This window comes from Harpegnathos saltator, unplaced genomic scaffold, assembly GCF_003227715.2.
Source record: "Harpegnathos saltator strain DR-91 unplaced genomic scaffold, Hsal_v8.6 scaffold485, whole genome shotgun sequence".
NCBI lineage: Eukaryota > Metazoa > Arthropoda > Insecta > Hymenoptera > Formicidae > Harpegnathos > Harpegnathos saltator.
In genome coordinates, this window is record NW_020230299.1 from 904,137 (window position 1) to 920,015 (window position 15,879).

At 47.5% G+C, this 15,879-nt stretch overlaps 1 long non-coding RNA gene across 1 annotated transcript; it reads left to right on the forward strand.

The window, feature by feature from the left end:
* The first annotated feature begins 11,930 nt into the window (after window positions 1–11,930).
* On the forward strand, window positions 11,931–15,195 carry LOC112589356 (uncharacterized). The gene is made up of 3 exons (XR_003113489.1): window positions 11,931–12,196; window positions 13,955–14,060; window positions 14,241–15,195. It is a non-coding gene; the product is annotated as an uncharacterized LOC112589356 (long non-coding RNA).
* The last annotated feature ends 684 nt before the right edge of the window (window positions 15,196–15,879 follow it).

Sequence of the window (15,879 nt, forward strand, 5' to 3'; positions counted from 1 at the left end):
CAGCTCCGCGCCGACAGGGGGAGAGAATTATGTCCGCCGGTCGATTAGCTCGGCGCCGAGCTAATCTGGAGCGCGCAATTGCCGGAGGAGGGTCCGCGGGGGTCGCAGCGTTTTTTTTTTTTTTCTAGTTGCTGATTCTAATTACCTCGCTAATTACCTTCTTCTTGCGATTTAGCGCCCGCTAAATATTTTTCGGCCGCTCCCCCTCCGAGGCCGAGCGGCAGCTCTTGAGACTCTCTTCGTCGATCGGACTTCGAGTTCGACGACATTTATGCGGGGTGCGATCGAAACTTCGGCCGGAGATATCTGTGCGCATCGATCGAATTTTGCGCCTCGGGTAACGAGTTGCGGGAGATTTTGGTCAACGAGAGGAGGAGATCTCGCCCCGCCAGGGGACGCTGAAAATTTAACTGAACTCTCTCTCTCTCTCTCTCTCTCTCTCTCCCTCTCTCTCTCTCCCTCTCTCTCTCTCTCTGACTTACAGATTAACGCAATTTTCTCCCCTGTGCATTTTTTATCCTTAGAACATGGCGCGAGTTAATCTCCTTCTGCCAAATAGTTCCTTTGATCGTAAAAATCTTACGTTGTACAAAAGTCGCGATGTTTTACGATATTACATCTATTATTGAAGCGTTGAATAAGTTAGCAGCGCGTTTGTAGAACAAAGTTCCGAGTTGGCTGACGTTGCCGGGCCGCGTCATTGCTTTAATCTACCGGGATCTAAAATTACCAACAAATGTAACATTAATTCTCTCCCTCCGCTACTCCCCTCTTTCTTCTTCCCTCTCATCTGCATCTACACCTTCCGATAGCCGGCAAGCTTCGAATACGAGAGAACACTGCGCAAAAGAGAGATTAAAAAATGGAACGGGAGGGAAGGGGACATGTAGAAAACAATTAAATCATTTTGAACGAAACGGCGAAATATCGGAACGCTCGGAAGACGCAGGCACGCTTCTCAAAGTTGCGGAAAAATCGATGCAGCGGCGAGTCTGTCGCGACGTGTGTTACACAACCGGATCTTACGCAAAATAAAGGACTCGCGCACGACGATATCGGAGAGCAAGAATACTGCCCGCTCTCGAGCCTGCGATATTGTCGAAAATATTATCCCTCCACGCGACGCTCCGGCGTGGCGTCCTGCGGCAAATCGCGCTGCGCGGCTTCTCGTATCGATGGCGATTTCGGCACGCGATGAAAGCGCGCGTCAACTTCGATTATGAGCGAGCTACGCGCGTGGCTCGAATGCCAAAGCTTTCCCTTTTCTTAATTCACGCCCTTTATCCCTTGATCCTCTTTGTACCGCTCTTCGCCTTTCTACTCTCCCTCCTTCGCCCCCCCTCTCTCTCTCTCTCTCTCTCTCTCTCTCGCCTCGCTCGAACGTCTTTTACCTTCGCCGATAATAACAGCTGATGAATCCGGTAATTTTCATTAGCTGTCGTCAGCACGCTTCGTCCCTTCTCTCCTCTCCCCCGCTCGCCCGTAAGTTCGGTAGCCCAACGAATGCCCCTCTAATGTTTTCCGTCTTTATTCCGCGCGCTTCCCGGCAAGCAAGCCCTCGGTTCCCCATTGTAACCGTTCCCGGCTAATTGCATTCATTGTTCTTATGAGATTTCGCAACAGAAAGCTGATTGATGGCATCTCTTTATCTCTAGTTTATTTCGTGTCAGCTTCTCTTTTTCCCGCCCGGCCATTTATCTGTCCGTCCACGTTTTATTTGCTGCTGTTCGACTCTCGTCACCCTTCCTCCCCCCCCCTCTCTCTCTCTCTCTCTCTCTTTTTACTTTCTCTTTTTCACTCACTTACACTCGCAGGCCTTTATTCGCTCAACCGTTATCCCGCCTTTTTCTTGATCACATTTATTTCGTTTATTTCTTATCATTCCCTCGGATTATTATCGACGTCGGCGATTTCAGTCTCGTCACGTCCGCAATTTATTTATAGAGTTCCTTTCCGGAATGCCGGGGCGACACGGGGATGCATGTTTCTCTGCATTTTCGAGCATACGCGATGTCGCGCGAGCGCGCGTTATCGATTAGCCGCGCAAACTGCGAGAGAGCTTCGCAGACGGAAAACGCAATTACGATACGGTCGTGCCGGTGGTAATCCGATTTTCGCCGCAATTATCAGCGGTTAATACCTAATTACGTGCCTACGATTTTACCTGTCCACCCGCCTTTACCGGTCCACATGCGCGTGGACGTCAGCGAATTTCGTCACCGAATGCGCGCCCACGAAGACGCGCCCGATCGATCAAAGTTCGCGCGTCCATACGCGAACTTTCTTCCTCCTCCCGGAATCCTTTATTCTCGTGCATCATCCTCACCGCCTTGAAGCACGCACAGAGCGAGTGGCGTTCCTGAAAACGACGCGAATTACAAGGTGTATGAATTAATTCGGTCCATCTGGCGGTCAATTGCTGTACTATATAATTTTCTAACCTCTAATGTCTGCAAAAGACTTTATTTTTTAGTTTTGATATCTGGCAATAATATTCAATTGATAAACGTTTGGGTTTGTAACAATAATATCGTGTTTATCTGATTCGAAAATGTCGAAATTCGAGCCAAAAGAGCATCATTTCCGGGAAGTTCTCATTTTCTGTTTCCATTTGAAGAAAGACAGCCGCTGAAGCTCATCGAATGCTCGTAGAAGCTTATGATGAAAGTGCTCCCACATGATAAATCATGCAGAGAATAGTTTCGACGTTTCAAAAGTGATGATTTTAGTATCGATGACAAACCACGTCCAGGTCAAGCGAAGAAGTTCGAGGACGAGGAATTGCAGGCGCTAATCGATGAAGAAGATCCGTGTCAATCGCAACATGAGCTCGCGCAATCGTTGAATGTTGATCGGTCGATAATTTCTGTGCGTTTGGCAGCGTTGGCAGGGAAAAATTTACAAAGAAGGAAGATGGGTGCCATACGAACCGAAAGAAAGAGACATCGAGAGGCGAAAAGCCATGTCTGAAATCTTACTTGCCAGGCAAAAAAGAAAAGGTTTCTTGCATCGTATTGTGACTGGAGACGAAAAGTGGATATATTTCGATAATCCCGTTTAAACAACGCATTGAAGAATAAGCGGCCGGAATATGCAAAGAGACACGACAGAGTGATCTTCCAGCACGATATATCTCGGCCACATGTTGGAAAGGAAAGATTGCGAAGACCACCTTGGAAGCACTCGGCTGGGATGTTTTATCTCACCCGCCATATTCACCAGACATTGCTCCATCCAATTATCACTTGTTCAGATCGATGGCACACGGGCTTCCGAACTAGCATTTCAACAATTATGAAGAAATAGAGAAATGGCTCAATGAATGGGTCGCTTCGAAGGACGAGTCATTTTTCCGTCACGGAATGCAACAACTGCCAGACAGATGGGACAAAATAATAGCAAGCGATGGCAAATACTTTGATTAGTGTACTTTTTCATGTTTTTTCATACTAAAGTCTTCTTTTGGAAGAAAAAAACCGGACCGAATTAATTCACACATCTAATACATGTCGACTGCCGACCGAACGAAAGACGATCCGGCCGCGAAAGGAAGCAGTATCGGCGATTGATCGTAACGCGTTGTAGCCGCGCGACTTCCAGGAGAATTTCGGCCGCGCCACTTCCATATTTTCCGCCGCTTCATCTCTCGCTTTCGTTTGGCTTTTCGCCATCATAATCATATTCCGCTATCTTCCTCGGGGAAACCTCGACGCATGTGTTCCACGCGCGCGCGCGCGCGCGCGACCTCGATCGACAGGGTGAATGGATTATGCGGAAAATAGATGGAAAAAAACGCGCCGTCGGGTGGAGTCGAGGGTCCTCAAACGATCCTCCCATCGATAATGACGGCGGAAATCAGGCGAAATCGAAAAACTAATCGACTCGATTATCGACGTGATAGCTCCGCGTTGCGCATTTCCACCTGCTTCGAGATTCTCTCTCGCTCTCTCTCTCTCTCTCTCTCTCTCTCTCTCTCTCTATTCTTTTTTGCTCTCGCCTCCTTTTTCTCTTTCCGCGCCTTTCTCGCGCACTTGGCAGGCGAATCACACACGATCGCGTCGAATTCCCGCTCTTAATGCCCGCCGCGTCGATTGAACCTCGCCGTGCGAGCGGCGCTTGCGGCGCGTCTCGTCTCGCCGTGAAAATACGCCGGCGCTCTGAGATTCCGTCTACGATCAATTTCGGAAATCAATCTCGCGGCGACCGCAGCACGTTGTTTTTCTTTTTTCTCCCTTCCTCGCTTGGTCTCGGCTCGTTCCCCGTCTTGTCTCGTCGGCTCATCGGCGGAAAGAGGTTTTCCGTGTCGCGAAGGGAGACTCCGATGATGAAGAATAAGCCGCGGAAATGAAAAACAAGCCGGCAGGGCGAGCGGAGCGCGGAGCGCGACGAACGCGTTCGGGTTAGTTTTTGAAGCTGAGAAAACGTGTGAACGATAAGCGAGACACAGACTGGTAAATTAACAAACGAACAAAAATCAACGAATGAACGGACGTTGCATTTGTTTATAGATTAATCACGTGGTAGCGAGCGTCGGTTTCGTCTTTATCGAAGGATCCGCGCGCTCGATGCGCAAACGCAGAGTTCTGCGAATCGAAGCAACTGTCGAGAGGAGAACAATCGCGTGTAAACGCGGGAGTTAATCTCGATACGATGGATGTTATTTGGTGAAGGAAGAGGGGGGGGGGAGGCGCCGGAGCATTGAGGAGACAGGAAACGCGCTCGTTCGTCGCAATAACGGGGCGATATGCTTTCGGATAAATTGTCATTTAATGCCCGCAACGGGGCCGGACACGCGTCGTATTCGCGTTATTGCGCCGTGCACTCCTGAATTACAACTGCTAATTAATTTACGAAGGTTCTGCCCGCTCCGAACAGCCGCTGCCGCCGCCGCCGCCGCCGTCGCCACCGGTTGGTCATCATTGTCGATGAATTCGCAGGTCGCAGAGGCACAACCTCTGCCGTGGAATAACGTGTCAACATTTGCGGTGTCGAGTGTTTTCCGGGGCGCGAGGTGTTTGGCGTGACGGAGCGCGCGCCGATCGGGCCGTCCGAGCGAGTTAACGAAAACGGAGTTAGGGAGTAATAGACTTTGCGTTCTGCGTTGCCGCCCCCTTCCCCAGGCCGCTCACTGGATCGATCGATTTTTAAATCGAATCGCGGGCGCCGGACGCCAGACTTTATAATGGATTAATACCGCGGGCGAGCGTTGCGGCGTTCTGCTTTGTGGCAGCGATATGCGCCTCCCCGTCGGTCCGCCGTTCCTTCCGCTCGTTGCGATACGAGCCAGTCTGATAATTTCATTTAAAGAAATTACGTCTGTGGATAATACGCGCGACATTATAGCGCGTAAATTTAATCTTCTCATCGAAATGACCGGAACTTGATCTCTCAGTCGTGCGGCACAGAGAGAGAAAGAGACAGAAGAAGAGAGACAGAGAGAGAGAGAGAGAGAGAGAGAGAGAGAGAGAGAGAGTGAGAGAGAGAGAGAGAGAATCAACAATCCGAAAGAAGGAAAAGTTCGGTAAATATTTGGTATCTTTTGTAATAATCTACAAAACAAGCTACAAAAAGATATAGAGGTACTAGTTTTTAAGAGAAGCTTAAGATTTTTTGTAAAAAAAAGCTGGAAAATATTTGTTCTGCATACGACCGATACTTTTCGCGTAAAGCCAAATTTATTATTATATTGCTTCACACACACACACACACACGCATACATATATATAAGTTTGCAAATTTCTATGCAAATCAAAGTTCATTCCCCAATCTTCATCAGATTCAACCACATTTAGCTTAACCGAATCAAACCAGTTTTCCAGTTTTCCTCACAAAAATCTCAAGTTTTTAGCCCTCCTCGCTCCTTAGAATCTCGTATATATATTTTTTACAGCTTTTTCGTCGATTAATACAAAAAAGACGCGGTTCCTCTCTGATTCGGTAGCACTTCCAAACAGTTGCCAAAAATTCATTTACGACGACAACGTCGACGACGAGGTCGAGAACAAGGACGACGAGGACGACGACGACGACGACGACGACGGCGATTCAACGCGCTCTCGCAACGCACGACGATATCCGGCCGGCGGAGAAAATCGGACTTTTTTATTTACTATAAAATACAGACGACCCATCGTTTATCATTCACGAAAGTGCGCGATCCATAAAAGATGAGGGGTTCGCGCGCGCGTGCGCGCAGACGCGCGCCGTAAGTCGCGCGAGCGCTCGCATATAAACGCGGGCGCGTCGCGACGCGCACGCCGGCGGCCGCCGTTGCCGTCGCCGTCGTCGTCGCCGTCGCCGCCTCGGCGGAAAAAGTCGCCGGGGAAGGAATTACGCGGGTGAGCCAGGGGAGAAGAAGGATCGAATGGCACGCGGGCGCGCTCACGTTGTTTCGCGTATCCAATGAATATTTTAACGCCATCATGAATAAATTAACTTGGAACTGACGCGCGGCTTTTGCAGTTTTCGCCGTAGAAGGGAACTTTCCGATTCTCCCCCTCCTCCTCCTCCCTCCATAACCAAGCAACCCTCCCTCCGCCGAGGACGCCTTTAATCGGCGAGCGGCGCGGCGCCGCCGTTGCGCGCCAAAAATCGGCTAATCCTCTTTCTCCCCCGCTCTCACGCGTTTCCCATCCCTGTTCCGTCTCGTGTTGTTTTTCCGTTTGCCGCTTTTTTTGCTCTCTCTTTTTTTTCGGGTTTGTTCCGCGACGCCCTCGTTGCGCGTGTACACCGCGAAAATTCGCCGTGACAGCCGATCACGCGTGCTGGCGCGTATACGCGTACACCGGCCGGCGGATCGTTATGGCCATCCGTTACGGTTTATTCGTTCAGAAGTTATTTCGTGCCTGTCGGCCTGAAAAAGAGCCAATCTACCCGCGACAAATATGCCCGATGGCGAGCGGACGGCACAGCGACAGCGACAACGAGAACGCGCCGTCGCGCGCGACCTTCCGATATGTCGCGCGCGCGACAGTCTCGCCTGCGCGCTGATAAATATCTGCTTTCGTTGTTTCCGCCTGGGGATAAAAACGTGTTCGCGTCTAGGATACTTGCCACTTGCGCGAGCCGCTGCCGACGATGGCTACGTAATGTTCGCGTGTAACGTCATTTAGCGATATTTAACGATCACTCGCTTACTTTCGCTGATCGGCGCGAGATTGCAGCAAGCTCCGAGGCTCCGAGCGAAACTCTGACGGAGAATCGACGAATCAATTTATCCGTTCTTGCGGCCCGATTTTTCCTCTCCCTCTCTCTCTCTCTCTCTCTCTCTCTCTCTCTCTCTCTCTCTCTCTCTCTCTCTCTCTCTCTCTCTCTCTCTCTCTCTCTCTCCTCTTCTCTCTCTCTCTCTCTCTCTCTCTCTCTCTCTCCCCGCTCGCGCGTCTTCGTCCGTATAACGTGCATCACGTAACGAATTAACGGTCTCCCTTCCGCACGTTAAATGTAATTGTCCGAATGCCGTCGTGTCGGCCAATTAGCCCAGATAACCTGGCTTGTCGCGCTCGCGCGTAACTTCATCCCGCGAATCCGTTCAAACACCCTAATTTCTAGAAGCGGGCTTTAAGGCGGGCGTGGATCTCCACGAAACGCGTCCCTTAAAGCATCCCGTGACAGGCGTGAGTATCTCTTCGGCGAGAAGAGAAGCTAATAGAAATGGGATTAGAGACGGGGGTGCCCTGTCACGTAGGCGATAGCCTGCCCGTAAGCTAAGTGAAAGTAAAGCTCTCTCTCTCTCTCTCTCTCTCTCTCTCTCTCTCTCTCTCTCTCTCTGTCTCTCTCTCTCTCTCTTCCTCCCTTTCTCTCTCTCTCTCTCTCTCTCTCTCTCTCTCGCTCGGCGAGAGGGACGGCGGAGAAAAGCCACTGCCGCGCGCGCTCACGGGGACTGGAAGGGGCTCCTCGGAATGGCGGCAGAGCGGCTTCTAATAACGAAAGGGCCTTACTCCGCCGCCGGTACGCCACCATCACGTCCCGGAGACACCCACCGGCTTATTTACTTTTATCGTACAACGTCCGCGACGTTCCGTGGCGACTGCTTCCCGCCATTTACTCCCTCTCGTACTTATTTTCTCATTTTTGCCCGTCGACTCGATGTCCGCTCTAAGACGACTTTTTCTACTGCCGGCGCCGAAATAAAGATGGAGGCAGAGAGAACGAGAGAGAGAGAGAGAGAGAGAGAGAGAGAGAGAGAAGGCAAGGTAGGGAAAGGGGAGAACAGAGGGATGGATTTAAAGCTCCCACAAATAGAGAGAAAGAGAGAGAGAGAGAGAGAGAGAGAGAGAGAGAGAGAGTTGGCGGCCGGAAAAGAATGGAACCGCGACATTGTTCCAGAAGCTTTAATTTCAAGTGACGATAATTATCAATCACGGTCGGGGAAGTTAGTTTTTTTTTCAAGAATATCTCGCATTGCTTCAAGAGGGAAAATAATATTCTCGCCAAGAAGTTGCTGGAAAAAGTAGCTTGCAACACAGTAACTGTGTTGTCCAACTCTGGGACAATAATGCGCCGAAAAATTGAAAAATTGTAACCGCAAGTGGTTCCAGTCAATTATCACTGTTTCTCGCGCTCCTCCCTCTCTCTCCCCCTCTTTCTCTTCCCCCTTCTCTTTTTCTGCTCTCACGTGATGCAATCAGTGTGAAATGCACCGAGCGCACAGGGATTCGGTGCAGTTTGGCGAGCGCGTCGGCGATACCCGCGAGAATTTCTGATACAATGCAGCGTGCGCCGTGGCGCTCCAGAAGAATGACAGAAAAGCGTGGCGCAGGTTGAATTACTAAAACAGGATGCTATTGTTCCACCGGCTCCGAGGCATTTCTCTTTGCGATTCAGACGCCGGCCGTACAGCACCGCGAGTTATACATCCGCGCGTATATGGTAAGGATTACATTTTGAGGAAAATTTGCAAGGACGGTGCTTCCCGGACGACGAATTTCGCGGAACTCAAGCGGCCGGCGTTACGAGTCACGTGAAATTCGGAACAGCCGGGATATTAAGCTCGTTATTTCATTCATTTTTAACAGACGCGCACGTTAGTCCTCGTCCCCCGACTGTCGTAATATTAATCCACGTCGAGAGGGTCGTGTATCCGCGGCAGGATCGAAAAGAATAAAATGGAAGCTACGGATCGCGAGATATTAAAGCGTACTGCGTACGCGCACCGTCCCCAGAACCGTCGCTTTATTTACTTCCTCTGTGTCTTTCTTTCTCTATCCCCCTTTCTCCCTCTCCCTCTCTCTCTCTCTCTCTCTCTTTTGCTCTTACTGAATATCTTACTCGAGTTTTAAGAGTTACGCGTCTCCGAGGAGGAACTTGCGAGAATCCATTATTCCTCAGATCTATCTCGATAAGAGGAAAAAGCAGGCTGCAAGTAAATATGCGAAATAATTTCCTCGACCGAGCAACGAACGGTCGAAAACAACGAATGCCAATTTTATTCGTCCAAAATTATGGTAGGCTGGAAAACCGAGTCGAAATTTGGACTCTACATATCCGCAGAATTGATGTGAAACCAAAACTTGGACTCGGAGAATGGTGGAGAAAAAGAGGGGGAGAGAGAGAGAGGGAGAGAGAGAGAGAGAGAGAGAGAGAGAGAGAGAGAGAGGAAGAAGCCGAGCTCCGTCGACAAAAACGCAGTTCGCGACTGCGAGAGCGCGACAGCGGTGTTCGAATCAAACGACCGTAGCGAAAAATTAATCGGGTCGACGTGCAAGGCCACTACGGTATATCCCATCTTGATGACCGGCGCTCGTAAGAGCGGGCGAGTCGCCGAAAAGTTAATCAGGATTTTCGCCGGGCGACCGTAAACTACCGGTAACCGTGTGCGGCTCCTCGTTCGGATTTTGTTTTTTTTTTCCTTTTTTCGGCTCCTTCCACCAGCGTTCATAAAAATCGGCAATAACCTTTCGCCACGGATTAATGGCACCGGGCGTATTAATGGCGACGGGGAACGGTGATTGGCAGCTGGTGGAGTATCGCATCGATGGATCCGAATTAATAGAGAGGCTCACAAGGGCGCGAATCGATCGCTCGTCGTCGTTGATATTTGACAACGAGACTCTCTCTCTCTCTCTCTCTCTCTCTCTGTCTCTCTCTCTCTCTCTCTCTCTCTCTCTGTCTTGCTGAAACACGCGCCATGAGACGTGTTAACATTCCGCGATCGCGAACATCCCGCGAGACGCGCGGTCCTCCGCGGATCGCCGGGCCGTCCGCGCCGCGGAATTTATCATCGTCACGCGCGACACCCGACGACGACCGACGCGGGCAGCCGCGATAAAGAAAGGCAACACTGGCTCGTCGCTCGAAAACGAAATTGTACTTGGTCCCGTGCGATTTTGCCGCTTATCGGCCACCATTAACGTCGCCACCGACACGACGCACAGATTCCGCAACGACGAGGGTGATACTTTCGCGTGCGGCGAGATCGAGGGAGATCGGAGATCGGATTTAATTACGCTTTCATTTCGTCACTCGTAAGAGCTGCCGGCGCTATGAGAGCGGATATAGCGGAGAGCATTTCGTTTGCAATTAGAATCGGAAATTTGCACAACAATGGAAGACGCAGCGTTCAATCAACGTGAAATCAATTAACAAAGCGGACCGCTGCAAATGGGTGCGACGAGAAGAGGTGGAGAAGGACGCGTTTGTGATGCGAATTTATCGATAACGCGAATTGCCAGACGACGCGACGGGGTCTCCTTCTCTCTCCCTTCTCTTCTTCGCCGCGTTTTTAATTTTGACCCGCGCTCGCGCCGCCGGAGCGCGGATAATTTACGGGTTAAAATTAAAGCGCTCTCGTCCTTCATATTCATTTCCTTTTTCAGCGTGACGGAGTTAAGGGATTCTTGAGTTAATCCGTATCAATTTCGCTTATTCCACCTCGGCCTTTCCGTAAATAAAACGAAAGGCCGAGGCAACCGGGGCGATAGCGAAAAGAATTATATCGGGACCTCACCTGCGCCGCCGCTCGACAACAATGCCCGGCACACTAAATCGCTTTTATTTCCTTCGCGGGCAATAGTGCTTCATAACGTCGCACCGTGCTTAAGTTTAAATCCCGCGCTCGCCCGCGCCCGCGAATAAAATCGCAAATAACACATCGACCGGCTATACCGCGACTCGGTAAAATAACGTATTATAACGGCAGAGAATGGCGAACTTTTGCACCGCGGCGCGATCTCGATCGTTCGCTTCGGCGAGCGCGAGAGGGCTGCTCCTGCGTCAATCCCCCCTTACGTACTTATGACCAGTCTCGAGAAAAACAAAGACCAATCGGCGAATCTGATCGGAAGTCCCAAAAGCCGAAAGCGGGAACACACGGTCGAGGCTCCGCAGCCTCGATATTCATACAGTCAGATTTTACATTTAAGATCGTCTCGAGTTTATCTTCAGATGCCTCGTAGCCAACGAAGCGCTCCGTACAGTACGTCTTGAGAGATAGATAGAGAGAGAGAGAGAGAGAGAGACTCAACACGACCTCGTGAATAAGAACCTAACACTAAATACCGCCCAACTCGTGTTGTAGTTGGCGTATTGTCTTCGTCCTTCATTAATTCATTCATTTCGTAGACGAAGCCGAACTTCCGCGAATCATCCTCGTCGTCAGATAGAAAGAGAGGCGGAAGGAAAGCGGGGGGATGAGAGAGAAAGAGACAGAGCGTGAGAGAAGCGGGGGGGGAGGAGTTGGGAGAGATGAGATCGCATTCCGGTAGCTTTAGGTCCGATCCCCCTAATCGAATTACATCATATTAGTCTTTGGCTCGACTGGTTATAACTAGCGAGCGCTGCAAATAGTTTACGCGCAGCTAAATATTCTGCACAGTATGCACTCGAGTGCACAAGGGGAGGGCGTGAGTGAAGTGGCGTGGGACTGGGAATCTCTCAGGCGGCAGCGGCGGCGGCGGCGGCGGCGGTCGATCCAAGGTGCAACGTTTGGAATAAGAGCTTATCGATCCAATTTCCGGGGATCAAGAGCGAGCGAGAGTACGGAGGCGTAGCCACCCGCGTCGCGCTTATCACTGTTGGATTAAGGACACCTTAAGTCTTCGACACGCGTCTCCGCGGAGCGTACGACAAAGCCGCTTGTTTCAGTCGCGGATACATCCCGCTGTACGTTGTTGAACATCGAGGGCAATGTGGGCTCCCCTGCGACCACTCGAAAAGCCGACTGCGAGACTGTCTCCGCGGATACATGTCGTCTCACGCAGTGAGTAATTTTAGATTTAATATCGAGAGTCGCGCGTCGCCGCTCGCGGAGGCTCCCTCATCTATATCTCAAATCCTACGGTGTCGTTCGCGTACGCATGTGCAAGCTCGCAATCGGCTGAAGCTTTCTTCTCAGGCATTTCTTGTCGTCCCAAAGCGCGTCATTCAGTTCGTTTAGACATAATTTCGTACACGTTTGAACGTAATTAAATGACGTAATTCAGGACGAGGAACCCGCAAAGAAAGCTTCAATGCCAATTACACGTTTATAAATGTTAAAACAACGCACTCGAATTTGCTTAGAGAACGCCGCAAAGTAGCCGTTGCTGCCTGCTTGGTAACGATACTCTGACAATAGCTGCGTTCAGAAAACACAACGATTGAGTGATCGACTTTGCGATCGAAAAGAGGAATGTGTTATTGGTAGATCTAAAAGTATACATCAGTCATAAATAATTTTTACCAAACGGTTGTACAACTGTCACTTTTTCTGAACGCAGCCAATAGCAGCCAAAATGGAGGAGATAGGCCGGTCCTAATCCGAAACAAATGACATCATCAGCTTTGACAATTCCTTAATAGCTGTCAAATGATTGCCACCTACGATCAGCTGTTAGCTGTTAAAAAACTGTCAGATTTGATGATGTCATTTATTTTGGATTAGAATCGGCCTAGCACCCTGCATCAACAGCATTTTGCAATTAATAATAACGTTTTTCCATTAAGATTGAAATAATAGAGCGGAGTTAATTACTACATAGAGGCAGAATCGTGCGAAGTCAAATCGAACAGAAGAACGAAAATTTGGCGAAACCGATCGAGCGGAGTTGTATTTCACGCGTCGACGAGCGACAAAGGTTAAAGCGAATCTGGTTTATTGTTCTTTTATCACCAGGGGAAAAACCGTGTTTGAAAATGAAACGCGCGAGGAGTCGCGTTGAAAAATGATATTTTGAAATATATTTTGACAGATTTAGTGTCTCGCGAGGGAAAATTGAGCAATATAAAATAATGTGTAACATTACGATGTTGAGAGTATATCAAATGATCGAGTAAATAACGTAACTGCTCTCTATGACACATCTTGCCGGCGAAAGATCACATGGCCTCTTGCCCGGCACGGAAACAATAACACAAATACATACAGGCTAAGGAAAAAAGATGGACACCTTTAAAAATCTCGAAAGATATAAGTTTTACAGAAAAGTGTTTCAGACAAAAGTTATAAGGTTCAAAACGATATATTTACTGATCTTATCAGTTTGACTTTGAGTGGCGTTACCAAGGTCAGGTCAAGGTCAACTTATTTTGTTGAAACAGAAACCTTCATTTTTTATTATATCATCTTTTCCTACCAATTAATTTGAACAACTTTTGTTTGAAATATTTTTTTATTTACCTAATATGTTTTGAGATATTTAAGGTAAACTTTAAGGAAAACTTGATGACTTCTTTAATACTTAACTTGCGATATCTCGCTAACTATTTGTCGGGAGAAAAAATGGTACTAGATTTTTTGGTTTCACTCTATTTGGTTTCAAGAACATATTGTTACAATAGTTCCCTAACTTTCGTTAACTTATTCACTTTTGGAAATTTCAGAATCATCAAATTAACAAAAGTCAGGGTGCTATTGTAACAATATATTGTTGAGACCGAGTGGAGTAAAAAAGTCTAATAGCATTTATTCAATTATTCTCTCTATGTCTCGGTATATTTTCACTAGGTAGCTGATTGGAAAATTCCTCTTTTCCTTCAGATCTGACGAAACTTGCGGCCGCAAGCCCGTTCAGCGCGAAGTACAACTTCGGAAGTGAATGCCGCATCGAAGGATTCGGTTCGGGCTAAGCGGGATCGGCTCGAAGGTTGGTAAATGTACAATAATTTTCTTTTTGTCTGCCCTCAGCGGTCGAAAACTGGGACATGGTGGTCCAAATAGAAATCGTCGAGTCACAACGATCGCGAAAGGCTAACGCTTTCGTGTATTTTTCTCTATAGGTCATCAATCCTCGTATCTAATCAGCGATGTACCCTTTTTGCTTCAGATCTGTAACTGAACGCGGCCGATCCCGAGTTCCCAAAACTTTTTGGCATGTGGGAGAAACAAAAGTTTTAGGTGATGAGTTTTATATGGCGATAGTTCGCTGTCAAAAATCAATGCGATTTACACTCAGCTCGTAGAATCTTGCATGCACTCTGAGAGAAAAAAGATGATCGATCGCATTGTGAATTAAACATCCTTTTTGGCGTCAGGCCAGGTTGATATAAAGTCGTTACGAGGAACATCGTAGCGCTTGCTGACAGATTTCCCAGATTTAATTATTCCACCGTGCAATCACATTCGTGAATATCAAACACTTCTCTCAGTGAAAGGGTTTTGCATGTTTGTGTTTGCGACGTCCAGAGATACACAGCTCGAAACAATCAGGCGATTGTTACTTTGAATAACTTTATTGAATATCTGATACTGATACGTAGTATTAGTTTCAAATTGATCCTATTAATTGATCAGTCAATGTGATCCCTCGATTGTTTCAATTAAACATAATCGACGCTCAGAATTTGCGCACAAGCATTGCGCAACCACTCACGAAATTCGCGACTGCTTTCATTGCGCGCGATAAATGTTGCAATCGTTGCCGCCATTAATCCGTTCGATTTTTCATACACGATCGACTATAATATCACTTTCATGGAAATTATATGGAACTATGCTCGTTACGCGTTTTTATCGTCCTTTCAAACTCTCGCCAAACAAGAATCTCGTTTATTGACAAGCCGTAATCGTTCGCGGAAATCGTGTCTTTTTTTCTCTTCCTCTGTCAATATTATCAAAAGCGCCTTGATGTTTCATCCGCGATTGTTTTCCACGCGATTCGCGATAATCGCGAGTGTATTCGTGTATATACAAATTTAATTTCATTTAGCTAACATGTATCTAGCTAAATTTGTATGAACTATTAAAAAAATTACCATATTAGTCAAACCGTAACATAATATAAAAACACGTACGTAATACGTTCCAACAATTTCATATCATTATATTACAATTTAAAATTGAATTAATCTTATCCAATTTCATATATTTATGTTTCTACTAACTGCAAGTATAAATGTATCATATAGTATATAGTGTATTTACCATATAATATTTACCATATAGTAAATTTATAGCATACTTTCTTGAAATCTTTGCTATTGTACGAGTATATCCCAGTTGCGCGATACAGGCTGGTAAATTATTCGATAACATTTTTCTGCGTGCAGCGTTTAGGGTATATGCGTAGTCTTAGAGGGTTAAAGGTTATGGAGTTAGTGTATATGTATATTATACAGAGTGTCCCATTTTAATGTCCCACCCCAAATAACTCTTCAGTATTGAAGTTTCAGGGAAAATAATTTCAATAAAAGTTGTAGGGATTTAAATGAGCTACCTTATGATGACCTTGACTTTGACCTTGACCTCTATTTTCAAGGTCATTTGAAGGTCAACTTGCGTTTTTTAAATGGGAACCGTTATTTTTTTATTATATTGTTTTTTTTCTACTAGTTAATTTGAACAACTTTTGTCTGAAACATTTTTTTATTTGTGTAATATTCTCTGAGATATTTGAGGGAAACTTGATAACTTTTTCAATATTTAACTTACGATATCTCGCTAACCATTTATCGGAAGAAAAAGTG